The sequence below is a fragment of the Clytia hemisphaerica genome, unplaced genomic scaffold (assembly GCF_902728285.1).
Source record: "Clytia hemisphaerica strain Z4C2 unplaced genomic scaffold, Clytia hemisphaerica genome assembly, whole genome shotgun sequence".
Lineage (NCBI taxonomy): Eukaryota > Metazoa > Cnidaria > Hydrozoa > Leptothecata > Clytiidae > Clytia > Clytia hemisphaerica.
The window spans coordinates 3,062,580-3,080,076 of NW_027103562.1; the positions used below are offsets into that span (position 1 = coordinate 3,062,580).

Consider the following 17,497-nt stretch of genomic DNA (forward strand, 5'->3'; position numbering starts at 1 on the left):
CGTAAGTAAGTTAGTTGACTTCAAAACTAAACACATGGATATTTTACGGGATGTCTGTTAGCAGTAAGCCTGTACCAAATTCTTCTTCGCTGACTGAAAAGATAAAGCGAAATTCGACACAAGGCAAGTTTTTTCAAAATATAAAAAACGCCCGTGGGCGGGGTGGTACAGTCTAGTTAGTGTGTACATGAATATAACGCCCGTGACTGTAGCTCATAATGAAAATATATTTTTTAATAATATAGATTATTTTCGAAATACACTCGTTGTTATGTAATTGAGAAAATATACCAATCACGCTATGTAAATAGGCTTTTAAATTCCAATTATTTCATGTAGATAGGGTTTTAAATTCCGATAATTCTTTGTAGATAATTCTGTGTAGATAGGGTTTTAAATTCCGATTATTTTGCGGAGATAGGGTTTTAAATTCCGATTGTGTAATGTAGATAGTGATTTAAATTAAAATTTCTTTAATGTAGATAACTGGAATATCAAACAAATTGAACTCAAATGCATTTTTCTTTTTAAATATTTTTTAAGCTTTCGGGTGTTCTTAACTTATTGTATTTTAAGCCTAAAAATGTTCTTAAAATGTTTTTCATTTCCACATTTCCACTTTTAGTGTAATTTCTTAAGAAACTACAGAGAGCTTACATTTGAGTCTTAAAAGGTCCTTCGAATTTTCTTAAATCTTTTTAGCTCGAAGTCTAATGTTCTCAAACCCTTTGTTCTTATGAAAAAACCGTGATTCAAAATTGGTGTAGGAGAAATAATTTGACACACAACTTTTTAACTTTATAATACTACTATTTTTTGCTGACAACAAATTTTGTTATATTATGTATTATACGTATTATATGTTATACAAAAACGTACATCTTATAAAAAAGCAAAGTATCTAAAAAGTATAATCAATTATTGCAAAGATACTTTACCATAAAAATATTTTATTTCGTTTGTCATCATATCAAAGAAGAATGTTTTTCTTCGTATGAATATTTTAGTACTGGACCCTTAAATTCTTGAAAAGAATGAATTAACGGACGGTGAAATCTTTGGTCAAAAAGAACCTTATCTAACAGCCTGACTCAAAGAAGAATCTCTTCATATTGTCGACATTGAGTTGAACAGAAATTTAGAACTTTTTTAAGTTTTTAACCTTTTCGCTGGTCATTGCAGACTAAGCAGATTTTGTGGGTGTTGTGTAGCCTAGAAATCTAAGCCAGATTGATTCAGTCACTTAGTAAAATCTGATGGTAAGTTGTGACTGAATAATTTTTCAAGGCAAACTTAAAATTCCGTACATCATAAAAATCATTAAAGCGCCGATAACACTATATTGCCTTCAGCCGTATCTTGGCCTTGTAAAAACTGGCTTGGTTAACCAGGCTAGGTGTTGTGCTTAATAACTTTAAAAACTACAGCAAAATTAATTCGAGGGTAACTTTAGAAAGGCAGGGTTGAAGAACTTTGTTGACCTATAAATCATTTAGTTTTGTAACAATATATCAAAGATGATCAAAAGTATTTTAATAGCTGGCGGTAAATCAAGACTTCAAAGCATCTGCGGTTTTACGAAACAGTAATTGCATTTTGATGTTCATAAGTTACTGAAATATCTCATGACTTGCCTTAAAACTGATCACTTTTGAGATCAGCAATAAAGGGGTTCTTACTGTTTGAGACCTGCCGACAGCTTTTAAAGAGCAGTTCCAGCTCCAAAATAGTTTTAAAGTAATACTTATAATTATTCTTAGTTTTTAAGAAAGTTTCTACTGAGAAATTCGTAATACCAATTGATGACGAATTTTCACAGGAATGAAATCAAATTTTTATCGCAAATTACCAAAAATAAAGTCAATCAATGAAAATTATTTTGAGCGGGTTGCAAATTTTAGGTTTTTAAATATTTCTTGTGTTTTTTAGTATAAAAGTAATTTTGTATTACGGGCCAACAAACTACATGTAGAATAGTTATAGTATATCATGACGTCACTACAAAGGTGTATTTTACAGAACAGAACAAAAAGTGGTCCGATGCATCATTTTCGAAAGTTGTATCGTATGATTTTAATGGATGAATGAATGAATGATGTCATCTGCAAATCATTTTGTTGGAATTAGTTTTTAATAGCATCTTAAATTACGCGGTTTCCTTAATCAATATTGAAGATTTTCGTTCGAGTCAGGTTATTAGAAGCAAAGAGATGGATCAAACTTTAGAAAAAATATACAAATAATTTCACAAGATTTCTATAAAACGAATGCAGGGTCACGTGACTTTGCACTGAGGAAAACAACACAAAACAACAAGAATAACCGATATTGACATGATAAGATTCATTTGACATTAAATAGAATCACGAGGGCACAAATTAACACGAGAGGTCAATAAAGATCAATTCAATAATGAATTAAAGTAATCTGAGATAAGTCAGCCAAACTTAAACGTGACAAGATTATAGAATGACAACCACTGCTTTTTCTTATCAAAAAAATAAAAATATAAGGAGCAAATATCTTCATATTCTTCCCTAAAAAAACTAATTCCCTAAAAAAAGTAATTCCCTAAAAAATACATAAATTTTTTTTCCGATTCCATTTGCAGGTTATTTACCATGATTACATTTAAAAACTTTTTTTAGGAAGTAGTGATCTTTCTCGACGCATTTTCCACGACTAGAGCACAAACCTTGCGACAGTGGACTAGTTTTAGTAGCGTCAAATATCCATGCGTCCCACTTATTCTCCTCTTAATTAATCTTGTCATCCGACGCCATATATAAAAATAACGATAATCTTTCTCGGTGTACGGTTGTGTCGTGGATTCCAATAAAAAACTAGTTCGTTGCGAGTCATTCATTACAAAAATATCTTTAAAAAATAGTTTTGGCTTCTTTTCGTCGTTCCAAAGGGCATAGTTGAGAAAATTTCCTCAAAATAAGGAAAACAGTTGAATCGCCATTCTTTAAAAGCCAACAAACTATTTCTCCTTATTTATGATATAGTTCCAAACATACCACATACAATAAAGCCATAAAATACAGCATGTCTTATTCTACAAAATATTGTTTAAAAACACCATTGTTTGAAGGTAAATCTACAAAAAAAAGTCTTATTGCTATCTATAAATCGCGCACCGGTGATTATACAGGCGTGATACGTCCATCTTTATCGTGATGGTTGTAAGAGTTCAGGGAGGTTTTGGAGGAATGTTTGCCTCCTAATTTCCCGTTTCCCATCATATATCTCTCCTCTTCATCTCTGGCGTCACCTCCTTCTTCAAAGTTGAATTTATCTCCGCAACCGCAGCCCACCCAACATAAACGCAAACAACATTTACAAAGCCTCTTTGAGCGGCGCTTCGTGCATGCGTAACAACACATACCAAAACAAACACCAAAAACAAGTAATAAAAAAATTCCGACCACGGCACCGACGCCGAGGATCATTAATAAACCCATGTGTTGATTCAATAATAAAGTTATGACTTCAACAAGCATATCCACAATTTCTTGCGCATTGGCGTTTATCATTATACCAATCCCCATCTTGGCGGTTGGTTGGCTTTCACGGTATGTTTACCTTTACTCTAAAATAAGAAAAAGAAGATCTCAGTTTTTTATGAGAAAACAAGGAACAGACATCTTGTCTTCCCTAAACCGTCAATTGTTATTTTCATAAGTGATGGGGAGCTTTCACAGCCTCCAAACAAATAACTCTTCTATAATAGAATGGAAAAAAGTCAAATTTTCACTTTCTGAAATATGGATAAACCAAGGACAAGAAAATAGTGCTGTTTGAAGTCTATGAAAGCTACTTCTATCTCATCAAAGTATGGATCAGGCAAAAAATAACTCTCCAGTGATATGTCTGATCCGACTTTGAGGTATCAAATGCAAATTAGCCTGTTACTGTCCATTGAGAAACTTTCAAATAAAATACAAAGAGAGTATAACTGAGAACTGAGTAATTATAAACTTCCATTATAACAATTAGACATTTCAAGCTTTGGAGTCATAGTTCGAAATTGACTGACTCAGATAAAACAAAAGACACACAGAGCATGTGCAAAAAATACGTAAAAATAAATTTAGACAGATACAATGAGAAACAAACAGCAAAATGTATGCAGTCCAGAAAAGATGTCTGAAGTCTGTTGTGGGCCTAATCCTAAGCTAAACTAAGCAGTGTGCTGATGTGAAACTTTGAATGCGAATTCTTCCTTCGAGATATGACACTTTCATTTTCGATTTCCTGAACTGACTCAAATCCTAACAAAACTGTACTATAGAATAAAAACTAAAATTCTGAAAAAATGGCAAAAGGGAAGAATTTTCAGCGAATCAAAATTCTTATATGATCATGCAACAAAATAAAGGGAGATGATTTAAAATGCTTCGTTAACCAATAATTAGTTTCCGAATCTTTAACTCGGTGAAAACTCTATGGCCTTGAAAAAAATTAGAGTGAGATGAGTCCAAAAAATCATATTAACCAAAAAAAACTTCACATTTGAATAGCTGACTACAATGAATAAAACTCGTCGACAAATCTATAAATCACATTGAGAAAAATTAAATTCAAAGACACAAAAAAACAAACTCTCAACTTAATAATAATGGCCACATCACCAAGAAGTAAATAAAACCATCGAACGCTCTAAAATGTCTTTCAATCACAGACTGTGAGATGTCCACTCTAATTTCAAAAAAGCAAACGTACCCTACAGACAATGAAAAAGTATTATAATAACAGAAAGACAATGAAAAAAAAATCAACATCAAACTTCAACATCACTGTATTGCAATTTGATAACTTGTTAATATTTTCTTTTGATCTCGTAATTAGATTTTTTGTGAGCTGAATGGATGAACACTCAAAGGATTTACCTTGTTCATAGTGGGAACCCCCCCCCTAACTTTAGGGGGGGGGCTGGAGGTTTTCAGAAAAATTTAAGCAGGTGGGGGTTAGCCTGCTCACAAATCTTAGGTGGGGGTTACCCTATACAGGTGGGGGTGACTTTTTTCAGGTGGGGGTTGGAGAGTTTATTTACTAGTTTTCTTATTTTGACTCAAAAACTTTCTTTCAACCCTGCTCATCATAAACATATACATTGACAGTAAAAATCTATTTCTTCCCAAGTCTAATAATTATAACAAAAGATGTATGAAGTATAAAAAGCATAGAAATTATTTTCAAGTGATTAACCTTGCTTACCCTCAAAATTGTTAAAACAGTCAAAAACCTTTTTCAGGTGGGGGTTGGAAACTTTTCAGAATTTAGGTGGGGGTGGTCCAAGAAGGTGGGGGTTGGGTCGGTAGCATTTTTCAGGTGGGGGTTACCCTATGCAGGTGGGGGTGACTTTATTCAGGTGGGGGTTGGAGGGGTGCTGCCCACTATGTTGTTTTCTATACGAACATCTTTATAAGAACACAAGACTAATATGTGGCTCGAAGCTTAGAACAGCTTGAGGACAATTCTTAGGTTGTTCCAATTCCACAAAAGACCAGGTACAAGAAAGAGTTAAAAAACCGCACTACTCAGAAATATCTTAGAGTCACAATTTCTCACAATTAGAAAGAGCATTTACGTCAAGGCAAGTCTAAATATTTTGCCTCAGAAAGAATAGATTGTTCCTATAAAGTACCAAAGTCGATTTTATCTTTAAGAAATGACAAGAGAAAAATTGGATTGACGAGTTAAAACTTTTATCAACTTTTATTGAGGTGCACATGGTATTTTATGTATATTAGGCTAAACGACAGAAAAACAATTTGTTACTTTATTTTGAGTAGTCTATTCTAAACTTAAATCATCGGGAGGTACATACATCCTGGATCATTGACACAAAACTTCACCAAATCTGAAGTGAAAATAATACTCAAGATATTTTGATTGCAACAAATTTCCATTTGAAAAAATCTTAAATCGAAAACCATTCAAGAGTCAGAATGTGACTTCGTTGACCGAAAATTGTCTCTCGATTCACATTAACTTCTTTCCCTCGATATAGTTCCATGTGAAATTTTTAGAAGCTCCAGTCGAGAGATACAACATCTCTACCTCAGAGAAAAACAGAACACACATAAGTATAAGCTGCGAACAAAAAGAAACGAACAAAAGAAAGGAGCGAGCGGTAATCTTTCAATTTTTGTGTTTCATTCAAAATGTTTACTATGTTCAACCAACTGTGGAAACAATGAGATAAAAAAAAGTGCTGTATCAGCATTTTTTCAAAAAATCAACTTTCATTTTCAAAAAATATTTGATTAGGACACTGAAAACTTTGATTTATTCTTAAACAACTTAGCGGCGCTTAAAATAAGTAGGTTTAGTTCAGGAGTAAAAAAACTAAATAGATTTAATAATACAGAAGCTGCTTCTAGTTCATTTTGAAATTTATTTCATATATTAAAAATATAATTAAAAAATAAATAAATAAAATAATTTCAAAATGAACCAGAAGCAGCTTCTGTTATTAAATCTATTACTCAAGATGTATGGAAGGATTGATTTTTTCCAAAATATAATTTGTTGAATATACAAGTAAGCGCTGGGCTTACTTTATATATTAGTCCCACTCTTCTAATGTTCGTCTACAGTTCGGAAATCGAGATTCATTTAAACCTCTTGTAAAAGAGAATGATGAAACCACCGAAGATACATTTGAACACCCCCTTCTCACAAACCCACTGGGACCCCTTCCCACTGAAAAAAATTGGCCAAAATATCGTTCGTCCCCGGTGGAAAATTATAATCTTAATTTTTTTCCCCACTGAAAATAATCAAATAAGGAAATCATCACTGCAAAATATTGTGCTATTTTTCCATCCCCATTTTTCTGGCTCGAAAACAAGGGAATTCAAATCCCCAGCCGAGAAAAATCATAGGATATTAATATTCCTCCACTGGCTCAAAAAATCCCACCGGGTCTGTCAGATGGGGGTACATTTGACAAAACCTGATTGTGTGCGAACTTTCGAATCTTCGAAATAAAATACACATCAAACATCATGCAGCAATCTTGAGGACCACAAAACCAACTAAAACCAGAACCATTTTTGACGTCAAATTGTAACTAAGTACACACTTCAGTTGACGCTCTCTAATCCAACGTTCTTCTATTCGATATGTTCCATTTTTCAAAAATATTGAAAGTCGCTGTTAACAAGAAACTCTCATAAACGACACTCTGCCATTTTACAGTGCCGTAGCTACCCAATAATTTTTTTGGAAGTGATTTTTTCACATTTAAATTTTTCTCTTATTCGAATTATTTTAGCTTTTTGAGTGTGTTTTTACTCGATTTAGAGCTCTAGATTTCAAACCATGGTTGGCCCTCACGGTTCAAATTGCTTCCTACGGCACTGCATTAGATAGGCTCCTTTATTCGATGAAATCCAATTCCCCTTGAAAATTGAATTAGAGAGCGTCAACTGTACTTCCAACAAACCTCCTTGTTGAGTCAAAGTGCAATACAACGAAAGAGCAGAGTGCAAAATGTCTGAACTCCTTCAAAATCATGATTGAATGGAAATTAAAAATAAATTAGTTGGTCGCATTAATTACTCACTGAATCAAAAGAAATTGTGTTTAATTAACTCAAAAATGCGCCTCATCAAGACAACGTTTATTTCATGAATGATTTGTAATGAGACTGTTAGAAAATTACTCTTGAAAGTTACAATAATAATTTTCTGGCACCACCCAACTCGGCAAGGACAACACATTTTTTCATATATTGATAATTTTTTTTCCGGATACCTTGTATGTACAGTACACTGACAAAAAGAAAAGCAGTAAGCAAATACTTAGGAAAACATTATTGTAAATTTCCCCTTCTATTTCCAAACTAAAATAAATCAATTTTCCGCTTTTTGAGCTTGACATTTTTTAAATAAAGTTAAGTGACTTTCAAAGACTTTGTTGCCATAGCAACCAACTCTTAAACAACAGAAGAGGAATGGTGAAATAATTGCAAGGGGGTACTTAAGTATAAAGAGAAACCATTAAAAGGCAAATATTTTGTGTGTAAATTCAATGATGATAGAGGAGAATTATGATATGAACCTAAGTATCTATTAGTATCAACTCAACTACATTTACCAGCCATCGCGCCAAGATATTGGGGTTGAATTTACCAAAAAGGTGAAAAATGTCGCTGGCATAATTGCATTGACATAAACACTCTTATTCAACAAAAATGAGGCTCAAAAAAACACTAAAATTAAGAACAAGCTCAGAAAAAGATCTTGAGCAAATCAAGTTTTAAAATGAGTTTGATTGAACAGCAATAGGAATCTGACGTGTCTCAAAAACATGCAAACATTCTGACTTTCTACATTCTGAATTTACAATATAGTAAAATCCAAGCTACACACAAGCCAGTTTAAAAAAAGGTTTAATAAACTTTGGGAACAATGTTTTTGTTTATGCTAATGTTTACGTGTGTTGTTTACTTCCAAAACATAATTTTAGAAACAAAGGACAGCCTTTTCGATTTTTTAATCCGTTAAGTGTTGATTCTGTTTAAGTGATTCGTCCTTTGAACTTGAAAATTCACTCCAAAAAAAAAGCGAGGAAAAATAATTGGCAAACTTGCCAATACAAGTTAACCTCAAAATTTTGTTACTTTTGTTTGCTTGCTTCAAGGGTTAATTGTTCCTTCGTTTTTTTTGAAAAAGTTTTTTAAAAGACTTTAAAGGTTTTAAGAACAAAAACAATCTTGATATATTCAGATTCAAAGATTCTGTACTGATCATCTCATCTCTGGCTCTGTCCCTAAAGCATGTGTGTTTTTTTCCCTTTTGAACTACAGAACTATGTAGCTAAAATCAAGAGGATCTAATGACCTTGGCCTTAAAATGAGAGACATGGGTAAAAGATCTACAAAAAAGAATTTTTCGCAAGCTACAACAAGGAACTCCATCTCAATACTCTTACAACCTAAACGTTAGATACAACTCTCTAAAACAAAAGTTGCATTAACGAGACTGTATAACCATCAATTATAAGAGAGTGTATTATAGTAAAAAGTTGAAATAAAAATAGAAAGATTGTTTTGTACCCATCAAATGCTGACACTGATCAGATTAAACATGATTAATAATTTTACATGTTTTTTTATAAGAACATCCAAAATGTTTGAAGCCTTTGGATGCTTTTAACTTTTTTTGTTTTTTAAGCCTAAAAATATCATTGACATGTTCTATTTTCACCATTTTTGGAAGTGATTTTGTTTATTTTCCTAAAAATGCAGGAAACCGAAAACCGCAAAGCCTTCAAATGTTCTTAACTTGTTCTTAATATTTTGGTCATCGAAGTATCATGTTCTTGCATAGTTTGTTCTTATAAAAAACGTGTATTTAAGCTTTGTGAAATAAAGGTACCAGAAAAGAATATTTTTGTGTTGTCAGTTACTCAGTCAGTGTGTGGTAAGTATGAGATTCCTTTCTTAGCATGTCTGTCATGTGACTTTCACAAACACTTTTTATAAGAACAAAAAATTTATTGCTTAGACGTGACAATAACGAGGTCAACAATTCAACCAGAACACTCTTTTTTTTAAATAAGAACCAGTTAATCTTTTATGAGGCTCGGCTGTTCCTATTTTTTTGGCCTTTTGAGCCTCAAATTGTTCTTATCATGTTCTTATTTATATGGTGAAATTGAGGTATTCTAGGCTTTCTACCCAACTTTTACTTCATCGACCCCTAATTTGCTTGAAATAGAGTGATACCAGGCTCAGAATTGTTCTTATTTTTTGGCGATTTTGAGCCTCATGGTTGTTCTTATAAAATTGTTCTTAAAAAAGTGAGTGTATTTTTAAGAGTTAAAGTTCTAAAGGTAAATATGACTTTTCTCGTCTAACCTACAGTACTAAAGATATTAATGCCATCATCTAAGAGTCAGCCTTCTTACAAATGACTTACAAATGACTCTAAAAAGCATTTCATACAATAACTTCTCAAAAAATGCTGCACAGTAAAGACAACTTTCAGGTAGAGTGGAAAAATAATTAAATAAAAAGATGACCGTGATTTCTGATTGTCAATTTTCACTCTTTTTCAAAAAAGGAGCATTAGAATCACACTGAAAAACTGAATCAATCCTTTATTAAAAGTCATATAAGAAGTTAAGAAGTATCCAACCTACACTACAGTATCCAGAAACGAGAAAATTGTACGTATACATTAAAAACGAAAAAGAACACACAAACTTGACCCATGGTGTCTACAAATGTTTCAAAAGAAACTCGAGAACGTGTCACGTTGAAAATTTCACAACCCATTAGTGTTCATTTACATGAAAACATAATATAATCTTGAAATCTACTACAGTGAAACTAGATTTCAATCCAAGAAGATTGCTATATAATTATTGCCCTGAGAGACACTAATTTTAACTAGAACTTCCTTTCAATTGTCTAAATCACAGTAACATAATCATTCAAACTGAAATCAACAAATCAACAACACACAACAGCAGAACCCGAGTATTTTTCTTGTCAGTATCATTCTTATACCCAGTACTCAATTTAATCAATGCAACTCTCATCTATCTTACTTTGAACGATCAAGAAAACTCATTATACATATATTTTTAGGTCAAAAGCAAACAAAAAGCAATTACAAGTTTGAAAACAAATGAAACAAAGCAACGTCCACTTACTCTTTCCCTCATTGGCTGTCCTCTTGTATTCCACGAATTTCAAAAATCAAAAAGATGAAAAATTTCTTGACAAACAAGTTTACAAGACAACCTTTCGAAGACAAAATTTCTAAAGCCTTACACTTTTAACTAAAGGTATTTTACACTGTTCAGTCTATTCAGGTCTATTGACAGTCTCAAAAAAAAAAACTTTTAAATCATATATAAGAAATATAAAACCCCCTAAAGCTGTTAAAACTTATATCGCCAACTCATCCAAGAGCATAAGGAAACCGTCCTTGGGCTAAATAAGTCCCTTTAAAGCAACTGGTTTCCACAGTGGAGGAATGAATCTAAATACTAAAACACCCCTACAAAAACGTACTTGAACTTGCCTTAACGTGAATTTACCATCTCTCAACAACCTGTCAAATGCAAAGAGTTGACAAAATCAACATAAAGTAATTTCTTATAGACCGCATAATTCTCGTATACACGTTTTTTTTTTTATAAGAACAAACTATATAAGAACATAAGGCTTCGAGGCCCAAAAATTTAAGAACATTCTAAGAACATACTAAGGCTTTGGAGACTTAAAAACATGCAATTTCTTAAGAAATTACATCAAAATGCTCAAAAAATGCTGAAAATAAGAACATTTTAAAAGAACAATTATAGGCATCAAATCCAAAAAACTTCGGCTTCGAAAATTTTTGACGTTCTTATAAAAAAAAACGTGTATAGCCAGAAGTACAAATACCACTCACTCTGATGCCTTACACGTTTACAATCTACACAATTAAAAAGAAGGAAAATAGCTGTTTTAGAGAGAAAATGGTATTCCCACCATTTTGATTATAATAATTAACCTTAATCCGTTTATTGTTGTAAGTCTTGGTTGGAGATCGAAGCTAAGGAAACTAAAATAACGTCATTAAAATACTTTTTTTAAACATCATCTTTGTAATGAGTTGAAATTTTGAGTTGTTGAAGTTTCAAGCTTCCTTGAAATAAATAGTTTTGTCTGTTCTCGATAATTTACACTGGTTACACCTATACTATCCCAAGACAAAAACCTATTTTTCATAAACAAAACATTTAACTCGAATATAATTTTAAGTTTTAACATCTACTCTTTCAAGCAAATCTCCAATTCAGTTGTTCTGATATTTGCCAAATAATAAAATCTATTAGATAGGATAAATTGATAAAATGGATAATATTTCAAAAGTCCAAATTTATAACAGCCAAAATCCATCTTTCACCACAAAGATTTTTTAACGCTTTCAGATATAAAATATAAAGAGAACAATATATTTTTGAAAACACTTAAAAGATTCAATATCTTTTATTACGTTATGGCAACCGTTTATAAAAAGTAAATTTACACAAGTTTATCAAAAGCTAAATTCAAATAAAAATGGTTCAGACCATTGAAAGGCCATTAGAATCAGTTTCTTTGAAGACCATAAAAAAGGAAAAACTAAAGCTCCCTAACATATGTAGTGAGAAAGAGAAGACACTTCTTCTACGAGCGAGGAAAGATAACTCTAAGTGGAATAATGATGATAACTTATTCAAAGATGAGTAAATAAAAACACAAACAAACACAAGAACAAAACAAGAGGACTTCACATGTCTTCTCCATCGTTTCTTTCAAAGGTTCTGTTTTTTTTTTCTTATAATAAAAAAAGCTTCAAAAGGTATGTGAAATTCATGTAACTAAGGGCGAGTTTATGCTAAACGTGGATGACGTCAGCAACTTAAGGGATAGCAAAAATAACAATCCCTGTGAATCACACATTTAACAATGCAAACTATTTTCGACACTTCGTTCAATTTTTTTCGCCAAACATGAAAATAATGATTATACAGCTTTCTCCGACGAGGTTCAAAATAAAAGAAGCATCTCATTTCAATTCCTGAACAGTTTTGTAAAAAAAGAATGAAGAACTATTTATTTATGCCTGATAAGAGAAGCACAGATAATCGAGACTCAATATAGAAGACTACACCTCAGTTTTTTATTAGAACCCAGTTTATAAGAACATTTAGAGGCTGAAATTCGTCGAAAAATCAAGAACATCGTAAGAACATGTCCAGCCAGTTTGGAAAAAAATGAAAAGAAACAACAATTTTTTCCTCTTTTCAGGCAGTTCTAAGCGAACTTAGGAATGAACTTTCTAAAATCGAGACTCAAATTCTGTCCAAATATTACCAATTTTAAGTGCTCTTTATTTTCAATGATATTGTTGATTTAGAGTGGTCTGAAGAATTACCGCATTTAAGAACATTTTAGACTGAAAATTGCTGAAAAACAAACACATCCAGGCTCAGCCAAATTGTAGGTGTTCTAATAAAAAAAAAACGTGTAGAAGTAACCGAAAAAGAATAAGCGAGTTCAACGAGACGGTCTAGGTTCCAGCAAAACTAGAAAGTCTTTATCCTTTTTTCTTCTATGTTTTCTTCAAAGCTTTCTCTGAGAAAAAAACGTCTGGTATTGAACAGCCTGGGCCAGCTTTGACCTGTTTCAACGAGCCTATTCCTTTTTTTCAATCTCGCTTTTTTAGCTTTTATTCAAAAGTAGAATTTCATGTTCAAAGAAAATGGTGGCACTTCCCTTTCCCTACTCAAAGTCAAATCAGAATACCGAAACAAGATTCTACAGTCCAGGGAAATTAACCAGCGTTTAAAATAGATACCATAAGGTATGAAATATTTTTCCTGAAACTTTAAAATTTCAAAATACTCTATTTTCTTTAATTTCGGAGTTAATTGCCCATCTTCAGGTAAAAACGAAACTGTTGAAATCCAAAATACTGTCAAATCATAATAATTATCTCATATCAATCATGTAACATTTGCCCACTAAATTTACTGCAAGTAGAAGATCTAATATATTCTAGCGAGCAAGTACTGTCTAAGTACACGTCCTTTAACCAAGAATCGTATATAACAAATACATAAAAAATCTCTTCTTGAAATCACGATCAAGATGAACAATTTGTGACACAAGAGATGATGAGATGGTTGAAATCAATCAGATCTCGTAGTGATTTGTCAATTTGATTAACATAAAACCCCGAAACACCCTTCAATAGTACGTTTCTTTCTGTCTGTGGTAATCTTCTAGACGTTTGAGTACAAAAAACTGACAGTAATTTGTCTAATCAGGACGTACTATCTTATTCTCTTGATTTCAAAAGTCTGACGATTATTAATCCCTTTTCATAAGTTGCCAAGGTTGCCAAGGAACTGATAAAGGAAAAAACTGTGTCATCGTGATTTCTTTAATTTCTGTAAACTATAACTCAAAAATATCTTTCCAACTCAATCTAATCTGTTACGTAACACATACTGACTTCAATCTCTGATAGTGATATTCCATAAAGATTCAGTTGTTAGACCAAAAAAATGAACATAAATAAAAATAAATAAAAAACAACAAAAAAATCCCTACCTTTTCGCCAACAACACCACATCGATAACACATGACAGTAAAATAATAATAAAAACTTGATACCCTTCCTTTCTTTTTACATGAAGTGTCAGTGTTTGAGTGCCAGTAAACAAAAGGATAAAAATGATAGAATATCAGAGCAGAAGAAACCCTCAACAGAATCAATAGAAAAATAACACTTGTCTAAAGGGGCAAAACAAATAAAAAAAATCAAATTTCTTGAAACTAACTTACTCATAAGAATCAGAGATTTAGAAAATTTAACCCTTTTTGAAATGTTTTACAAACATCGTGTTTTGGAAATATCATTTTCTAAGGACAAGCAGCATTTAGGGTCATTTAGGAAACTTCTATCAATAGACAAGCCCTACATTAGAGGTAGCCAAGGGTGAGAGAATCTTTATTATAAAGGGACAAGAGCCTCTAAAACACAATCTTTCGTTTCGCTTCTAATCCTATGTGCTGTTGAGAAATTTCTTATAAAAACTTGTTCTTACACGAAGAACAAACACGTTTTCACCTTCGAACAGTGTTTAAAAATGAGTTGTTCAGGAAATCACATGTTTTCATTTCTCTGTTCTTTTGTTTTCTTTTTCTCTCTAAAGTTGTTAAATTTGTTGAAAACTAGTTACTATTAACTTACTAAGCACTAAATTTGCTGACCCAATTAAATCCTTTACATGATAAAATTATGACGTCATAAGTATTACGTCATTAAGATCTCAGCACTTCGTCACTTCATTTTGTTGAAGGTTTCTTAACTACTAGTTCAAAGATTGAAATGAATAAAACACAAAACAGTGGTCCAGTAAAAAAACAGGTTATTTTATTAGCTACACGTTTATTTTTTCATAAGAACATCCAAAAATTTTTAAGCCTTCGGATGTTCTTAACTTTTTTAGTTTTAAAGCCTAAAAATGTTCTTACCAAGTTCTTATTTTCACAATCTTTGTCCGTTTTCCTAAGAAATTTGGTATTTTCGAGTCCCTAAAGTAAAGTTATAAATGGTCTTAACTTGTTCTTAACATGTTGGCCATCGAAGCCTTGTGTTCTTATATAGTTTGTTCTTATAAAAAAATAAAAAAACGTGTAGCAAGAACTAGAAGCTTTAAGTGATTTCATTCTTTTGCTTGCCATTTTCTGCTAATTTTTCAATTCTAACTACTATAATTTTTGAGAAAAATACATTTTTCCAATTTATTTTTTAAGTGAAGATGAAAAATCGAGAAAACATAGATCAAATCTTTTGATGCTATGAATCTTTATTGTTGGTAGAAATACTATAGGTGTGTGATTATTATTTTTCCATTGAATATTTTCATCCAAAGTCGCAGCATCTCGAAGGTAGCCCAACTAAATGAAGAGGCATAAATAAAGGCATACATAAAAATGATGACTTTTAAAAATAAGAAAAGGTAAATTATGTAAAATAGGTAGGTAACAGCTAAAAAAGCTAAAAAAATATGCTGCTATTGTTTAAAGATTAAAAAATAAATAAAACATAACGGATATTTTACCTGATGTTACTGTTTATCAAGCCAAAGTTTTCTTCTCCAGAATGTCTCTTCTCTCACATGACCAAAACATTATCAGTATATTATTGCAATTGTGAATTATCACAAGATGAACATAATGATTTTAAGGCTCCAAAGAAAATTTGGACAATAAAAATTAAAGACATTTTTTTACCGCCAGAAAATTCTTTTATAACTCGTCATCTTCCATTTAAAACAATGACTATAAACTGGCCAAGATCAAAAAAAGAATAGACAATAAAAACTATAAAAATTTTAAGAATTAGGCCTGAATTTGAGACAAGTTTTAGCAGTTTTGCGTCAATGTTTTCTTTCGAAATACTTATAATTGCTTGCAATCCATTTTTATGAACCTAATGAGACTTAAATACATGTGGTACTGTGCCAGTAGTAATTTTCTCGGGCTCTAAGAATTTTAAAAGAACCAACCCTTTTTTCATTGGAAACAAGAAAGATAAACTCAATTTTGATGGGTAATCTATTAAAATTTAATCAAACAAATTTAAAAACATAATCGAATCTCAATCAAACGTAATTCGGACACAATCAGGCGCAATCGAACACAATCTAATATTACCCAGGAATCAGCCGTTTGATTGAGACTCCATTGGGTTCATCATTAGAATCGCAATTATTCGATCACGACGTTCGATTAAATTCGATTGGTTCCATCGCGATTTTCATTCAAACTTGTTTGATTGACTGACACCGTCTGGTAAAAATGAAAGAACTAATATTATTAGTGAATGTAGTTTTTTAAGTCCTCACCCTTTTTCTGAAACATTCAAAGTTCTAGAGACATTTATTCATTGATGGTTGCAACAATTTTCTGTCCCACGGCAGACAAATTTTGAAATATTGCAAAAATGTTTGGCTGACCTTGTCAATGCCCTGGCAGTCTAGACTTAAACTCATAAATCAGGATTAGAAACTAGGATAGTCTTACCTCTTTTATCTTTCCCTTTTCAACATTACAATGCTGACAAGTTGACACAACACATTGACAAGTAATCCCTGTGAAGTTCATATTGAAATCTGCAACAAAAACAAAAGTGGTCTCTTCTACTAATTGCTCCTTTGCGGACTTTCTATCACGGCCTCTCAGTTCCTTGCAACTGGAGCGCTTTAGTAAATTAAACAAAAAAGATTTCAAAGGGTTCAAAGTTCACAAAATGATGATGAAAGACTTGGTTTGACAAAAGTTGTGTGACTTCTAGGCAGTTAGTGGAAGTACCTCGATTTTAAGCATGTTCAAAGTTCACTTTCTTTTTATTATGGACAGCTACGGAAACCAAAGAAGTGAGAACAAGTCATAAAACTAAAAGTCAGCACTCCATGGTTGTGACCGTAGTTTACAAAATTATTAAGATAAAATGACATTTTTTAAAGCCTCTTTGTAGGAGAATGTGTCTTTCTATAAGGAATTTTATAACACTTCATGGCAGATTAGAAAACAATCAGAAAACGAAAGTTTCTTTGTTTTTCATTTTTGCATTTTTATGGGGAAGAATGAAATTTTCAGAATATGCTTAAATATTCGATATGAGGATTCCCATTTCCTTTTTTTTGCAAAAGTTCTATGAATGAATATAAAGGGATAATGATAATAGACCTTTTCGCCTTTCCATCCGCCATCTTGAATTGTATGCAAAAATAAGGAACGAAAAAGCCGTGGTTGGATTTAGTTGGAAAATATGCAAAACATATGCAAGTTTACACAAAGATTAAAAAGACAACAAAGCATCTTATAAAGAAATATTATAATCATTAGAACAACAAAAAATGAAATTTCTTAATCCAAAAAGAAATATTTACAGAACAACAAAAGCCTTTTAGAATTTTGTTC

The 17,497-nt window shown here is 32.0% G+C and overlaps 1 long non-coding RNA gene across 2 annotated transcripts; it reads right to left on the reverse strand.

Moving 5' to 3' along the window:
• Window positions 1–1,770: 1,770 nt before the first annotated feature.
• Window positions 1,771–14,268, reverse strand: LOC136800746 (uncharacterized). 2 transcript variants are annotated; one of them, XR_010845754.1, is made up of 2 exons: window positions 14,117–14,268; window positions 1,771–3,595 (listed from the first exon to the last, which is right to left on the reverse strand). It is a non-coding gene; the product is annotated as an uncharacterized lncRNA (long non-coding RNA). The 2 variants fall into 2 exon arrangements; XR_010845755.1 differs by lacking the exon at window positions 14,117–14,268 and adding an exon at window positions 10,678–10,813.
• Between the last annotated feature and the right edge of the window lie 3,229 nt (window positions 14,269–17,497).